Below are 17,101 nucleotides of genomic sequence, written 5' to 3' on the forward strand. Positions count from 1 at the left end.
CATCATTCCCTTTGTTTGCTTTTCGTTTCTCTGTCTGTCTGTCTGTCTGTCTGTCTGTCTCTCTCTCTCTCTTCCTCTCTCTCGCTGGACATTTATCCATCCATTTATCTAATCTCCTCCTCACTCATCTAGCCATCTCGGATATAAAAATATTATTTGCCAGTTGCTTTCAGTTCTGTTGCAGGGTCGCTACACTCGAAACGTTATCTGCTTTTCTCCTGGCAGAGGCCGTCATACTCGCTGAGATTCTCCAACATTTTCAGATGCTGGGGGATTTTATTTCAGATCTCCATCATCCACTTTTCCTTGGTTTATTTCACCCTTAATTTTGTTGTTTACCGAGATGCAAGCATCACTGGCAAGGGCAGCATTTTCAGTATATCACTAATTGCTCTTGACTGCGAGGCCATTTGTCAAGACAATATAGAGCCAACCAGATTGTTGTAGGTCTGCAATCACACTTAGATTCTTTACCAAAGGCTATCAGTGAAATAATAAAATAAATCCTGATGGTTTATGGTTGCTGTAAGTAATATGAGGATTCTTTCCAATTTTTGTCATACGAATTTAAGTTCTATCATTGGATATGGCAGGATTTGAAACAATGCCTTTAAAGTCACAACTTGTGCGTCTGAATTACCCATCCGGTGCATTTATTACTATGATATGGTGTCCTTATTATGAAATAACTGGAGAGACAGTGAAAAGTTTATTGTAAATATATTTTAAATCTGGAATAGTGGTCAGAAGAAAATTGGAGCCGTAAAATCGGAAGTTAACAAGGGTACAGATGACAGCTAATTCAGCAACAGTACTGAGGCTGAGAGAATACAGAGACACATAACAGTTCAGGGCTAAAGGAAGACTTACGGGTCTGAACAGCCTTGTTCCTTCTTAGATGTTTATGAGTGAGGAGGCTGAAATTGATGGAAATGGATTTTGTGGCTGAAACTAAGAATGACAATTTATTCATTTGTTAAATATAAATAACTGAAATAGCAATAACGTTCACCATTGTTTTTAGAATTGACAGTTATAGGCTTACCAGGAACACCAAAAATCGTGCCGATGGGGTAGTAACCTGCCTGAATAATCATCAGTACGGCTTCTATCAGCAACTCTAACCATGGCCAATCATGAACAAGATAGTAAAGACACAAAGATAAACTCCTGTCCATTATTAGAATATTCCAGCATAATGTTCTCAAATTCTGATACATTGTTGGAACATTCCAGTCTAATGTTCTCAGATTCTGATCTATTGTTGCAGCATTCCGCTCTAATGTTCCCATATTCTGATCCATCGTTGGCACATTCCAGCCTATTGTTGTAAGATTCTCTTTCACTCCCTCTCTCTGTCCTGTAGATACAAACCATCTTGAGGATGACGCTGTTGCTGGTACTATGGGATAAAAGGTTGAAGGACGCCCCGCATTAAGAGAAGAGGAATCCTTCCAGTGACGCAATTAGGGGCAATGGAGACTCACATCAATCACAGGCACTGAACATACAGCTCCAATTAACCTCCTTTCATTACAACCCTCATATGCTGCAATAATACTTGGTCTGGCTGGGATGCTGACATCGCTGACTATTGGGTGAATGGCACATCTCCAATTGCAAAGTTAGAGGTGAGGCAGAGAGCTGATGCTTTCTCTTCACAAGCTCGATGTCTCTACTGTGTTTTGGCAGAATTGGAATTGCTGGGCTGCCGATGCCATCTGTGTCTGATCACGGGGACTGCTGCATCCTTTCGTTTTATTTATGTTTGACTTTGACATTCATCTGGTCATGACGTAATGGCTTAGTTTGGGTTAGGTATTTTTGAGAGGCTCCTACAGTGCCATAGATAGTGTAGATACAGTCCATTCCTTGTGGTCCTTGCAGCCACGGCCTAATCCTGTGGAGTGATGGTCAAGCTCTCCCAGAACTAGGATTCTTAGTTGGAAGCTCAGCAAGTCTGTCAGCATCTGTGGACAGAAATGGAAGTTAATATGTTGGGTTGGAAGCCTGCTATACACTCTCTCTGAGATTTGACTCAGAATTGTATTTTGATGTGCTTTCCTCCCTGATTGGCGAACTGTTTGTGAGACAATCTGTTTTTTCCTGAATGTGCTTTTAACAAGTGTGTTTATGGAATGTTACCATATTGGATTAATAACTGTTTAGCAGTTAAATAAACTGTTATTCTGTCAAGTTTTCCAATAATTATTCCAACTTTCTCTTATTGCTGTATTTTGTCGATAGTGTTTGAATAGATTGTGTTTTGCTGAATGTTGAATATTTCTACCAAGCAAATTGTATCTGAAACACAGCACCTCGCATTTACCTTTAAAATAAGAAAATGTTCTGGTCGAGACTACCTTTTCCGAGCATTTTTAGGGGATCTGCTCGGGTCCATAACATGTGGGGCAGATATTTACGCTTTACTTGGGGAATTATTTCATGGGCAACATGTTGCAGAAATATGGGGTTTGACAGCAGAATGCGCCGTGCTGGAGGAGTGATATCTCTATCAGGAATTAGACCGGATACTTAATCCACCTCACATACCCAGCCCAGACACGTATAAGCCCAAATGAGATATCTGCTAGCATGGAACACTGTGCAGACCATGCTCAGTACAAACCAGCAATCTGTCCAGGAGGGAATATTGGACAGATCAGGCTCAGTACAAACCAGCAATCTGTCCAGGATGGAATATTGGACAGATCAGGCTCAGTACAAACCAGCAATCTGTCCAGGAGGGAATATTGGACAGATCAGGCTCAGTACAAATCAGCAATCTGTTCAGGATGGAATACTATACAGACTAAGCTCAACACAACACAGCAATCTGTCCAGGATTGAGCACTGTGCAGACCAGACTCAGTACAACCAGAAAACTGTCCAGAATGGAATACTGTGCAAGTCTCACCAGTCCATGATCTATCCCTCCAACATGAGGAGTAGTAGAGACCACACCGGGGCATTGATTCAGAAACCCGGACGAAATGGTCTGTCCAGTATGGACATGCAGTCTGCAGCCCACACCAGTGTGTTGCTCTACAAACGCGGACAAGGTACCTGTTCAGTATGAGAGCTGTACAGTGGATAGCAGTGAATTGATCTGTAAACTAGGAGCAGTTACCCTCCCAGCGTGTAGTGCTGTGTACACCACCCCAGTGCATTGATCCATAACACTGTGTTAGATCACTACCCAACGTGGGGAAACTTGCAGCCCATGCTGGAAGTGACAAGATGTGCAGCTCCCATCCATTTCCAGCTCCATATCTCCATTGTGCCATGACAAACGGTGCTGTGGGTATAAACATCACTGACTCAGAGAGATGGTTGGGGAGTTGGGGTGGGGGAGACGAGTTTTAGTTCCAATAAACCAAAGGATTTTGTGAAAATGAGAAAAGGAGATAAAGAGACATTTCATGTAAGATCAGAAATTTCAGAATGCTGAAATAAAGACATTTCAGCAACATGAGCCATTCTGCTCAGGAATGATGGGTGAACGGGCTATCAGCATGAGTTCTGATGTTGGAGATTTTGATGAGCATTTCTTTTGCAGCTTTATAACTGGAGTGGCCTCAACAGAGTCTTCAACTTATTGAGCTGAATCTGACAATAATTTGTCTCAGTGACATTTTCTTTGAGTGTGACAGAGGGATTGTCTGCACGAGGCTGAGCTAGTTTCCTGGTGATATCTTATCGGACTCACCTTATTAACTACCAACCCACCCCATGGTGTCCTTATCATGCAATACCATCTGATTCTCCCACCCATCATGCCTGGAGGAACTCGCCATCACATGGATGTCCCTGGATATTCTGTGATCCTTGCATTGCTGCCATCTTTAAACACCAACGGGCATATGTTTATGCTTTCTCAGTTTGGATCTGCCCTGCATGGCAGATAAGAGGCAAAAGCACCATGTTTTATCAGCCAAGGACAGATGGATGGGCTACTACAGACGGGGACCATTTTCTTCCCAGAGTGGGGCACACTACCAGATCCACCGAACATGGTCTGAGTTTACCAACCCAGCTCAGTACAGTATCTGCAGTATGAAGAAATGTGCAGCAATACAGGACAAGCATTAAGAAACTTGCCCACTCTGTCAGGATAAGGATCACTGTATTCTCTTGTTCCCTTACACTCATTGTTACAGCACCTACCACTCTCCCGACTGCATGCAGCACCTTCCGTTTTTCTCTGACTCTGTCTCTCTTTCTGTCTCTCTCTCCCTCTCTCTCATCTTTGCAACACCCCCACAAGGTGGCAGAATATTCTGGATCATGCCGATTATAGAATTTCCAGATAATGTTCCAAATAATACCCATTTTCAGAAAAATGCCAATGTTCCCGTATGTGACACATAAAGCGGAGGAGTAGAAATGTACGTTTTTCAAATCCCACCTAATTCAAATCCATCATGAGACTATTCAGCCCTTCAAACGTGTTCTAGCATTTAATAAGATCGCGGCTGATTTGATGGTTTTCTCAGCTCCATGCTACAGGAATGTTCAGCCATTCAACCCTCTGGTTCCTGTCGAGAACCAGACGACACTCAGGCACTTCTACCCCGGTTTTCTTCAAGCGCCTGTTCGAGGGCCTTTCCCACGGGGATGGACACTCCAAACAATATATCCCATCAGCTTTGTACTTCTACATAATGGTAAGCACATTTTACACAGATTCATCAAAAATATGCTCTTATTTAATGATTGTTGATATCCACTCACAATTAGTCACTCTGGTTACTTCACTTCCCTCACCTCATTATATTCAGGCAAATACAGTTGTAAATCATTTGTCTCCATATAAAATACAATTTCTGGCAGAGAACATTTTTGTCCTCAGCCGTTATCTTGACCGTTTTCTGAATTGTATCTGTTTTCCTTGATATGAAAATTTCTCTTGCCCTTTGTCTTTGACTGTTTCTGTCTGTAACAGTTAGCTGTCTCCCACTCAGTTGGCTGGACTGCTAGTTTATGATGTAGCGGGAGGCCAACAGTGCAGGTGCACTTCCTCACACTGACAGAGGTTACTATGAAGGGGACGCTCTCTCATCCTCATCCCATCACCCGAGATGTGGTAACTCTCAGGGCAAACCACCACGAATGTTCTCTCTCTCATGACAGAGCAGTCCCATGGTCATTTGGAAGTGTATTATATCACTGTTAACATTTTAAAATGTCATCTATGTTATAATTTAATTTTGCATTATATTCCTGGATGTTCTGCAGCCATTTCATTTGTACCGATGTCAGCATTTCCTCCACACTGTACATTCCTGCCCATTTCACAACAATTCTTGACTCTGTTGCTATTTTTGGACCTTCTGTCTGTGCTTCAAAAGCATTCACTATTTCTGCCTCTAATGATCTGCGGGGAAGAGAGTTCCAAAGGCCCAAAATAATTCAAGAAAACAAAATACAAACCCCATCGGGGTGTGAGGTTTTCTTTTGTCTCCTTACCATAATTCCATTGGAAGCAGTTCAGAAATATTTCACTTCATGTATTCCATGGATGAAGGGTTTATATTATGGAGGCTTTAACAGGTTGCTCTTGTTGATCTTGAGAGGTGTTTTTGCTGAAACATACAAGACCTCGAGTACAGTGGATCAGATAGACCTGGGTGTTTGTTTAATCTAAACTTGTTGTCATTGTCATGAAAACTCACTAGATTGGAAGCAGGGCGTTCTGTCCATCGAGTCCACACTGACCCACCGAACAGTATCCCACATCGTCCTTTCCCCAACCCTATGCATGTAACCGTGCGATCCCCATGACAAACCCACGTATCTATGGGCACTATAGGCAATGGCACATGGCCAACCCACTCTCAGCTGCACATCCTAGGACTTTGGGGGAAACTGGAGCAATGGCAGGAAAGCAACACAGACATGGAGAGAATGTTCAAACTCCACATAGGGAATCGCCGAGGTTGGAATTGAACTCAGCTCATTGGTGATGTGAGGCAGCAGTGGTAATCACAGATCCAACATGTTCCTTCGTTAGTTCTATTAGTTACTTGTGGCTGACTAAAGAAATCTGTCTGACTTGTTCCTATCACTGAACCTGACACAGTCTGAGACCTTTATCATCGGCCATATCACCAACCTGGTTACATTTAAAATATGTTGTGAGGAGTGGAGGAGTGGAACTAGGAAAGGAAACAGTGACACCCTCCAACCTCAGTCAGAACATGAATGAGGAGAAATACACAAAATGGGTTTTCATTCCAGTGGGAAGTCTCTTTCCAAGAAGTTTGTGATAGCTAAATCTTTATATTATATCAATGCTTGTTCGTCTGATTTTCCAGACATGTGAAACAGGGATAATGGTGCATGGAGAGAAATGTGCAACTGGGACCACAATAAGATGAGCCACGACCTTATTTACTGGTGGAGTAGAGCGAAAGGACTGAATGGCTCACTCGTGTCCCTCAGCCCTATGTTCTATGTTCCATTCAGCCCTTCAGACCTGATACACAGGGGTAGATCGAGGCCACTCCGATGGTTAGATACAGTTTCGTCAATGTACTTGGAAAATCCAGGCTGGGTCAGGACGTGACACCCCCACCACCCCACCCCCACGCACAGCCTTCCCCTCTCTGTAACCTCTGCTCCAGATGTGGATCATGTTACAGACCCAGATTCACTGTGAATACTGCCTCCTACCCCCCCCCCCCCGCGTTAACTCAAACAAGTCATTTTCTCCTCCTGAATGCAACCTTGTACTGCATGACTTCCAGTAAAATATCCAATTACATTCCAAAAGCATAACATGAGAACATAAGAAATAGGAATAGGAGCAGGCCATTCAGCCCCTCAAGCTCGTCCTGTCATTTAATATGATCATAGCTGACCTACTCCAGAGCTCAACTCCGCTTTCTTGCCGACTCCTTGTACCCCTGCACACCTCTCTGGATTTGAGAATTCCAAACATTCACTACCTTCTGAGAGAAGAAACTGCATCTCAGTTTGAAATCGATATTCCATATTCAGTATCTCTGTCAGCAGTGGAAACACGTTCTCAAAATCTAATTTGTCAAGCTCCCTCGGGGGGCTCTTGTATTTTTCAGAAGTATTACTCCTCATTCATTTTAACCACAATGAGTAATTGCCTCCCCATTTTAGAGGTTCTCTATAACACAACACTTTCATCCCAGGAACCCGCCTAAAGTACCAACCTAGTTACTTGCTGTATCAGTATGCTGACGTTATGTTTCACTCACAGGAACACTCCAATCTTTTGGACTGCTCCTTTTCTGTAAGTCTTCTCCATTGAATAACAGCCTGCCTTTTGATTCTCAGTGTCATCCTCAATCTCGGATGTATATTGCACTCAGCTCTCTCCTTCAGGCTATTAGTATAGATTGTCAATAACTGATGCCACGGACTGACATCTGTGGTATTCCAGCAGATACACTTTCATCATAACCATCCATTAATCCTGACTCTCCGATTTCTATGTGTTAACCAATCGTCATCCCATACTCAGACATTATCCATCAAACTATGATCTTCTGTCTGTGTAAGAACCTTTATTTTGTGATACCTTGTGGAAAATCTCTGGAAAGCCTCGTGTCCACCAGTTCCCCTTTATCAAATCCGCTTGTTACTTTCTCAGGGATCTCCAGAAATACTTTGCATGATTTTAAAGGACAAAATGTAAATTTCAGTTCACAAAACCACACTGACTCTGCGTGAAGTTTTTCTAATTGTCCATGTTGGCCAACTTTTTCATACTAAATTAGTCCCATCTGCTTGCATTTGGCCCATATGCCTCGAAATGTTTCCCATTCATATGTTTGCCCAAATGTCTTTTAAATATTACGGCTGTACACGCATCAGCCAATCTTCCTCTGGCAGCTCATTCCATACCCACACCACCCTCTGTGTAAAAGCATTGCTCCTTCTTCCCTTTAAATCTTCCCCTTTCACCTTAAGCCTATGCCTTCTATGGTTTAACCTCCCCCATCCTGTGGAAAAGACCTTGGCTATTCACTCTATCCATGCCTCCCATAATTTTCTGATTTCTATAATGTCACCCAGCAACCTCCTTCACTCCATCTGATACAAAAGTCAAGATCAAGTATTTAAAAATAAACATCGCAAATTTGAAACAATACTAAAAGGGACTGGTAAACAACACACAGTCCAAACTTCATATTGTCATTTGCTTTCCTCTATGTTACAATTATAAGGCAGCATGAAAATTTTACTAGTGTCAATTCGTTTTTCTAAAGGGGTTGATGATCTCGACAGTGAAAACTTACTTTTGGCCAGATCAACATAATACCACACAGTTAAAATTCTCCCTCCTGAACTCCCTATGACCTTGTCTTTTTGTGTCTTCTTTATCTTGCACTCAAGAGAAGGAACCCCTTTACCCCATTCATATCTGAATATAAACCCGTTTTACATCATCTTCTCGTTCTCCACTGTTAAATGTCTGTTTATCTGTTGCCACACCCTCTTTTCCCTGTCATCCATCCCTCACCTCTGGCAAGGGATCAAAAACCCACTTTCCAATTATTTTCAGTTCTGACGAAGCATCGCACTAGACTTGAAACGCAAACTCTGTTCCTCTGTCTCTGCAGATGCTGCCAGAACTGCAGAATTTCTTCAGAAATGCAGAATTTCTTCAGAAATGAATATGAACATCACAAATGTTCAAGTCAGCAAATAATTATGAATATTGGACATAAAAATGCAAAAAATTGCCGGACAGACTGAGAGCTTTGTAGAAGGGGTACTGGAAGAATTAAATCGCAGATATTACAGATAAAACTGAGTTAACATGTGATGCTGAAAAACCACAGCAGCAACAGAAGCAAATATTTTTTTCAATCATAGTCTGTTTCTTTTTCCCCAGGATAATCCCTCAGTCTACTATTACCATCAAGCCAATCCATAGTTAAGTGACGATTATGTATGAACATGCCAGAGTCAGAACCATGTGTACTTAAACTTGATGATACCTCGTTCAAGCTATCGCACTGGATTGGTTACACTCCAAACAGCGGAACTAACATCTGATGGAAAGGGAGAATTGATCCCAATTCAAACAGATCAGATCTAAGCTCTGCAGTACTGCCACATTCAGGGATAAATGTCGATGGAACATTAAACAACTTATTGGCAGAGAGGACTCCTGAAATATCCCCATCCAAAATAACGGAACAACCCTGTACTTCTGTGTAAAAGATAAGGATGTAGTATCTACACCATCCTCACCCAGAAGCGTGGTGTTGATCCACTTCATCCTCGCCATGATACCCACAGAATCACAGATGCCAATCTTTAACCGAATCGATTAGCTGATGTGACATGAAGAAAAAGCTGAACACAGCAGATAAGGCAAAGGGTCCTGACCACATTCCTGCAATAGGACTGAAGACTTGTGATGCACAAGAAGCCGTGTCCATGGAGAAGCTGTTTCATTCCAGCTCCAACTCTGACATCTCCCTGGTAATGTGGAAAATTACTCAGCTATGTCCAGACTCCTAAGAGGACAATAATTACAATTGACCAATTACCACCCCGTCTGTCCCATCACGATATTCAAACCAAAGAGAGTCATTTCCGACAGCTCTGTCAAGCAGCACAGAAATACGCTGCTCAGTGCGATTTCTGAGAGGTCCCCATGTGGAGGAGGTGTTGCTTTGGAAATGTGACTGGATTACTAATACAGACCAGGCCAATGCTCTTGCAGCTGGTGGAAGTAAAAAAACAATTCATAAAACACCCCGTTGTAAAATCTGGTCAGTAGTAGTGACCTTGAAGCCAATTTGCAAACACCAATTGCATTCCCCAATGTACTTTGAGGAAGTGAATCTCCCGTGCTTTCCTTGTCTGGTCTAAAACTGACTCCGAACACACAGACATGTGATACACTCTTCAATGGTCTCTAAATTGGCCAAGGAAGACACTCAATAGCATCAAACTGCTCTGAAGTCTTAAAGGATAAACCCCTACAGAACACTTGGCATCAGCATTAGTATTGGAAAAGGGAATGGGAAACACAGTCCTGTTGTCCCTGCAGAGACCTCCTTCTTAACATTTGAGAGCCTCTGACAACATTGACAGAGCTTTTCCACAGACTGCACAGAAACATCGGGAAATGAGTAGGCCAATCAACACATTGAGCCTTTCCCCATTCCATGTCAATGCAGTTTTCCCAAACAATATACATATCCCGCAACATGATTAACCACCGAAAATTAAAAAATTGGAACTACAGTAGTAGAATGTTCTACCCCATTCAATACAATGACAGCTGATCGTTTGTCTCCACGCCATAAGCTTGTAATAGCTACCCTTTCACTGTCTAGAAATCCTTGTGTATAATCAGTGCCTTGGTTTCCACAGCCTGATCTGGGAGAGAATTCCCTAGGTTCACCAGTCGCTGAGTGTAGACATTTATTCTCATCTCAATGCGGTGTGGCCAGTCTGCACCTAATATTGTGGCCCGTGGTGTTAGACATTAGAACCAGGGGAATTATAATCCGTGCTTCCCATCTGTCTCACCCTGTCAGAGTTTTATATATCTCACTGTGATCACCACTCATTTTACTAAACACCATGGAATACAGGGCCAGTCGCGACAATCCCTTCTCCGACATCAAGCCTGTCATCCCAGAGGTCAGTCTGGTCATCCTTCACTGCTCTTCCTCAATGTCAACTTTGTCCTTTATTAGATAAGAAGACCAAAACTGCACACAATACTATACAATGTTCAAGATGGGGTCTCACCAAGGCCCTGTACAGCTGCAGTAAGACAACCTTACTCCTGGACATAAATCCTCCTGAAATGAAGATCAACACATTATTTATCTTACTAACTGCTTTCTGTTCCTGCAATATTGCTTTCAATGACTGGTGTACAGGGAGATCCAGATCATTTTCAATGTTATAGATCCCCACTTGCTGGACCTATATACACTGGTCAGCGTGCAAATGCCAATCCCAGTATTGAATTCTGGATTCAGAACTCACTGCTCTACACAGACCTCGGAGACTGCGCAGGCAGAAACAAATAAAGGAGCATAAGTCTCTTTATAGATCAACATTTTAGAACCAATCCATTTTCAAATGGTCGGCTGCTGTTCTATTTATCTAACGAATTGCACAATGTCACATCTACGCATTACTGCTCTACATCTGCCAAACATTCACTCCACTTATCTCAATCAATTTAGAGCTTTTCTACATCCTCCTCAACCACTGACAATCCAGCATGGTTTAGTGCTCTCAGCAGGCTGGGAGATATTGCATTTGGTTCCCTCAACCAAATGTTGGATGTATGTTTGGAATAGTTGGGGCCAAATCCCCGATCCCTGTGATACACCATGAGCCTTCGTCTCCAATAAAAGGGTCATTTTCTTCCGGTGTTTCTGGTTCAAGGGCTCCTTTGCTGGAGCTTGTACACTCTGACTTGTTTTTTCCCCTTATTTTCTCCCCCTTTCTATTCTCTCTGTAACTTGCTGACCTTGTAGCTTGGACAGCATCAACAGCAACGAGAGCCCAAACATGCAGACTTTCAATGAACTCAGAGCATGGCCCTGGAGAGGTCTCAAGTGGAGCACAGTCTATGGACCTTGAGCTCGGCCCAGTGCAGAGGAGAGTGTGTCCCTGCTTACTTTTCCTCAGCAAGCACAGGACCTAGAATTGGCGACTGCTACATCAGCAGAGGCAACATGTGTGAGGTAGACCCAGTAACAAAAGGTGATGCCAGAGGATCGGGGACTTCGTTGTTGGTTGGGTGGTGCATTGGTGTTGATAAAGTAGATGATGGAAGGGCATCATGGCAACATCGATGAGGTGGGCACAACAGTAAGAGACATGTCTCTGACATTGGAGGGTCTGGCAATGGTGGCGACGAGGCAGTGATGGAAGAGTATTGTCCCAGCGGCAAAGATGGCACCTGAGGATCAGCAACTTCGATGTTGGTGGCCTCTGGTGTAGATGGTGATGAAGCTGATGTCCAGTGATGGGGGATGCAGGTGTCACCGATAGTAAGGCGCTGACGCAGGACCCATGGACTTTCTTCTCGCAATACCTTTAATTTTTTGCAATATTCAGTATTCAAATTATTTAAAACGGTGCCAGTTTGATGCAGTAATGTCTTGTATTTACCATGTAAAATACACCTGAGAGTAAACTCAAAATCGATATCAAAATATTCCACTCATTGTTCCCTGCCAGCTATGCCGTGCTAAGGCCATGTCCATACGTTAGCCCCAGTTCCATAAGATGTGATGCTGCACATTAGTTTTGGGACTTTATCGAAAAACTTCCCAAAAATTCAAATCCATTCCATCCATTGCTTCACCATAATTAACTAACCAGCCAGTATCTCAAATATGATTCCCATTTCATAAATTTATGCTGACATTGTCTATGTTCATTACTTTCAGTCCCAATATTTTCTACAAAACCATGTCTTTACTAATTTCATTCTATTCTTTTTTTTCACCTGACTTGGGTTTCCTAGTTTTGCTGGGAAGTTTTTTTTTGTTTTGTTGATGTTTTCTTCTGTGAAGACAGAATTGAAGTACTTGCTTCACAGTTCCGCCATTTCCCTGTTTTCCATTCTCCATTCTCTGGTCTCAGATTGTAATAAACTGCTATTTTCGTTTACTTTCACAATGATATACTTTTGGAAGCTATTGCAGTTGAGTCGTATAACCTTTATTAATACGTGTTTTCAGAAGCCAGCAATTTCTGTCTTATGCTGCTCAATGACTACCCTTCCACAATCATACATTCAGAGAAGGAGATATTCTGCACCATCAGAAATACAGCACGGTATACATTATTCCTACATGCAGCCTGTAGCCGGGAATGTTATCAGAATCTGATGCTGGTCCATGTACTTCTTAACGGTTGTGAGGTGACCCACAGCAACATTTTTATAAAGTCATTAAAGTTGATTTCTTTTCGGGGGAGATCCAAGACATTGGCGACCCAGTAGGTTTGCTCTGCTCAGCTCTACACCAGAATCCAGACAAAGTGGTGCATTCACCTTCTCTTTCTTACCCATTGTGGTAAAAAATACTGCCCCCCGGTATTGCTGTATGTCAGTTGAAGTGAGTAACGAAAATGATTAAGGGTAATGGACAACGTGGATCGCAACTCGCAGGCACTGACCTGCAGCCACCCATACACCCGCGGCCATAGCGTCAGCCTTGCGAACCTGCCAGGGGACTTAACATTAGAGCAGAACTTGGTCATGGAGTACACAAAACTCCGACAGAAGATTTATTCAGAGATGGAGGAGACCCAGACTAGGCTGGAACCGATCTCGGCCATGCTGCAGAAGCATGACTAGGAGATCCAGCGTCTCAGACACATGTCATTGAGGATGGGCAGCGGACTGTGTCCTCTGAAACTGCAGTGGAATCCTCAGCACTTCGGGTCCAGACCTTGGGATGGCGGGTACCGGCAGTGGAGGAGCAGGTTGACTTTGAAAATCGAGGCCGTCGGGCTGATCGGGCTGATCAGGGTTGGCGGGACGGGAAGAAGAAGGCCAGCCCGTCAGTTTTTGGAGCAATGGCTTCGGTAGTTTTTTGAAGCTGTAATTCGAGACGGACCGGGTGCAGGACGAGCAGGCCCACCAGGTCACAGTGCGCAAGCCCGGTTCAGACCAGCGCCCCCGCCCCGTCCTTGTACAACTTCAGCACTATGGAGAGAAACAAATGGGTCTCCGGGACTGGGGAAGAATCCACAGGCTCTTATATCCAAAAGATTATGAATTATGTTTTTCAAGGACCATTCTATGGCCATGGTCCACACGAGGCAGGCCTTTGATAGGGTAAAAAAGAGGCTGAGGGAATTGAATATTCAGTATTCTGTAAGATACCCGACTATATTACGTTTCAACCACGGAGTGTCCGTGTTTAATTTTGACTCACTAGAAAATGCGAAGGACTTCCTGGACACCTCAAGATAGATTGGCTGTTCAAATAGTATGGACAATCATGTTCTCTTTGTTTGCCTCGTTTACCTGGTTTTGTTTTTTTTATATGTGGGGCTCCCATTCATTTCTCTTTCTCTCTTTTCTCCTTTCTTCCTCCCCTCCCATTCATGTTTTTATGCCTAATTTCCTTTTCGTTTCTCTTAGTACGGAATGGGGGCAGTGTTCGTGGGGGGGGGGGTGGGGGGGTGTTGGTGTATGGTGGAGGTTTACATTTTTTTTCACCAGGAATGCCTTGGATATGGATGGGGAGGGTTGAGTACCCACTTCTAATTTTCTTGTTGTAAGACACATGTAACTTCTTAAAGTTTGTTTTGTCTGGGTTTGGCGGGCAGCTTCAGCTAGTAAGAGCCAGGGGTGATTAGTGGGTAGTATGAGCGCTCCCTGTGAGGAAGGAGGGAGAATCACCTCCTATTTGTGTTATATGTTGGTTCATTGTACAAGGGGTAGTTAGGAGTTTTGAGTTGGTAGTTTTTGCAGTTGTATTTTCAAGTTTATATGAACTGTTTACCACTTTCTCACAGTGCGCAATAAAAGGGATCCTTCCTCACAGGGAGATCACGGGATGTTTCGAATGGCTATGGCTAACCGCTAATTTAAATGGTGCACCTGAAACATTAAACAGGAGTCATTCACCAATTGATGCTTTCAGGCCTTAGAAAGGAAAAGGTCAATGTAGCCTTGGTGCCAGAAAAAAAGACATCTAACCGATAAGGAACATTTAAAGTTACAGAAGAGAGTGTTTGGCTAGGTGTTAGTTTCATCCTTTAAGTGAAAATGTAGAGGAGTAGATTTTCTCATGCAGAAGAACCTTCCGTATCAGCTGTTTGTCCAAATTAAGGACGAATGTCAGCTTTTTCTGATCTATAAAGCTTTAATACATAGAGAGGAACATGGGAGAGAGTCATAAAGTCATAGAGAGATATTGCATGGAAACAGACCCTTCGGTCCAACCCATCCATGTCGACTAGATATCTCAACCCAATCTAGTCCCACCTGTCAGCACTCAGCCCATATCGCTGGAAACCCTTCTTATTCATATGCCCATCCAAATGTCTCTTATATGTTGTAATTGTATCAATCTCCACCACTTCCTTTGGTAGCTCATTCCATACACGTACCACCCTTGAAAACTTGCCTTTCAGGTATCTTTTATATCTTTCACTTCTCACCCTAAACCAGAGAAATCTATAGCTGAAATCCTCCAACCCCGGCAACATCCTTATAAAACTTTTCTGAACCCTTTCAGGTTTCACGATATCTTTCTGATAGGAAGGAGATCAGAATTACACGCAATATTCCAACAGTGGTCTAAACAATGTCCTGTCCAGCTGCAACATGACTTCCCAACTCCTGTACTCAATAATCTGAACAGTAAAAGAAAGCATACAAACCGCCTTATTCACTATCTTATCTACCTGCGACTCAACTTTCAAGGAGCAATGAATCTGCACTCCGTGGTCTCTTTGTTCAGCAACACTTCCTAGGACCTTTCCATTAAGTGTATAAGTTCTGCTAAAATTTGCTTTCCCAAAATGCAGCACCTCGCTTTTATCTGCATTACACTCCATCTGCCACTTCTCAGCCAATTGGCCCAGTTGGCCCACAACCTGTTGTAATCTGAGGAAACCCTCTTCGCTGTCCACTACACCAGCAATTTTGGTATCATCTGAAAACTTACTAACTGTACCTCTTATGCTCGCATCCAAATCCTTTATGTAAATGCCAAAAAGTAGTGGACCCAGCACAGATCCTTGTGGCACTCCAATGGTCACAGGCCACCATTCTCAAAAACAACCCTCCACCACCACCCTCTCTCTTCTCCCGTTGAGCCAGTTCTGTATCCAAATGGCTAGTTCCATGTATTTCATGAAATCTAACCTTGCTAATGAGTCTCCCATGGGGATCCTTGTCAAACGCCTTACTTAGGTCCAAAAAGATCACATCCACTGCTCTGCCCTCATCAATCCTCTATGTTACTTCTTCAACAATCTCAAACAAGTTTGTGAGACAAGATTTCCCACGCACAAAGCCATGGTGGCTATCCCTAATCAGCCCTTGCCTTTCCAAATACATGTGCATCATATCTTTCAGGATTCCCTCCAACAAGTTGCCCACGACCGAGTTCAGGCTCACCAGTCTATAGTTCTCTGGTTTGTTTTTACCGCCCTTCTTAAACAGTGGCACATCGTTTGCCAACCTCCAGTCTTCCGGCACCTCACGTGCGACTATCGATGATACAAATATCTCAGTAAGGGGCCCAGCAATCTCTTCTCTAGATTCCCACAGAGTTCTCAGGTAAACCTGATCAGGTCATGGGGATTTATCCACCTTTACCCGTTTCAAGACATCCAGCACTTCCTCCTCCTGTAATCTGGACATTTTGCAAGATGTCAACATCTATTTCCCTACAGTCTATAACTTCCATATCCTTTTCCACAGTACATACTGATGCAAAATATTCATTTCGTATCTCCCCCCTTTTCTGTGGCTCCACAGAAAGGCCGCCTTGCTGATGTTTGAGGGGCCTTATTCTCTCCCTAGTTACCTTTTTACCCTTAATATATTTGTAAAAACACTTTGGGTTCTCCTTATTTATATTTGCAAAAGCTATCTCATGTCCCCTTCTTGCCCTCCTGATTTCCCGCTTAAGTATGCTCCTACTTCCCTTGTACTCTTCTAAGGATTCACTCGATGTATCCTGTCTATACCTGACATATGCCTCCTTTTTCTTAACCAAACCCTCAATTTCATTAGTCATCCAGCATTCCCTATACCTACCAGCCTTTCATTTCACCCTGACAGGAATATACTTTCTCTGGATTCTTGTTATCTCATTTCTGAAGGCTTCCCATTTTCCAGCCATCCCTTTACCTGCGAAAATCTGCCTCCAATCAGCTTTCGAAAGTTCTTGCCTAATACCATCAAAATTGGCCTTTCTCCAATTTAGAACTTCAACTTTTAGATCTGGTCTATCCTTTTCCATCAATATTTCAAAACGAATAGAATTATGGTCGATGGCCCCAAATTTCCCCCCCACTGGCACCTCAGTCACGTGCTCTGCTATATTTCCCAAGAGTAGGTCAAGTTTTGCACCTTCTCTCGTAGGTATATCCACATATT

Source organism: Chiloscyllium punctatum, chromosome 4, assembly GCF_047496795.1.
Source record: "Chiloscyllium punctatum isolate Juve2018m chromosome 4, sChiPun1.3, whole genome shotgun sequence".
In the NCBI taxonomy this organism is placed as follows: Eukaryota; Metazoa; Chordata; class Chondrichthyes; order Orectolobiformes; family Hemiscylliidae; genus Chiloscyllium; species Chiloscyllium punctatum.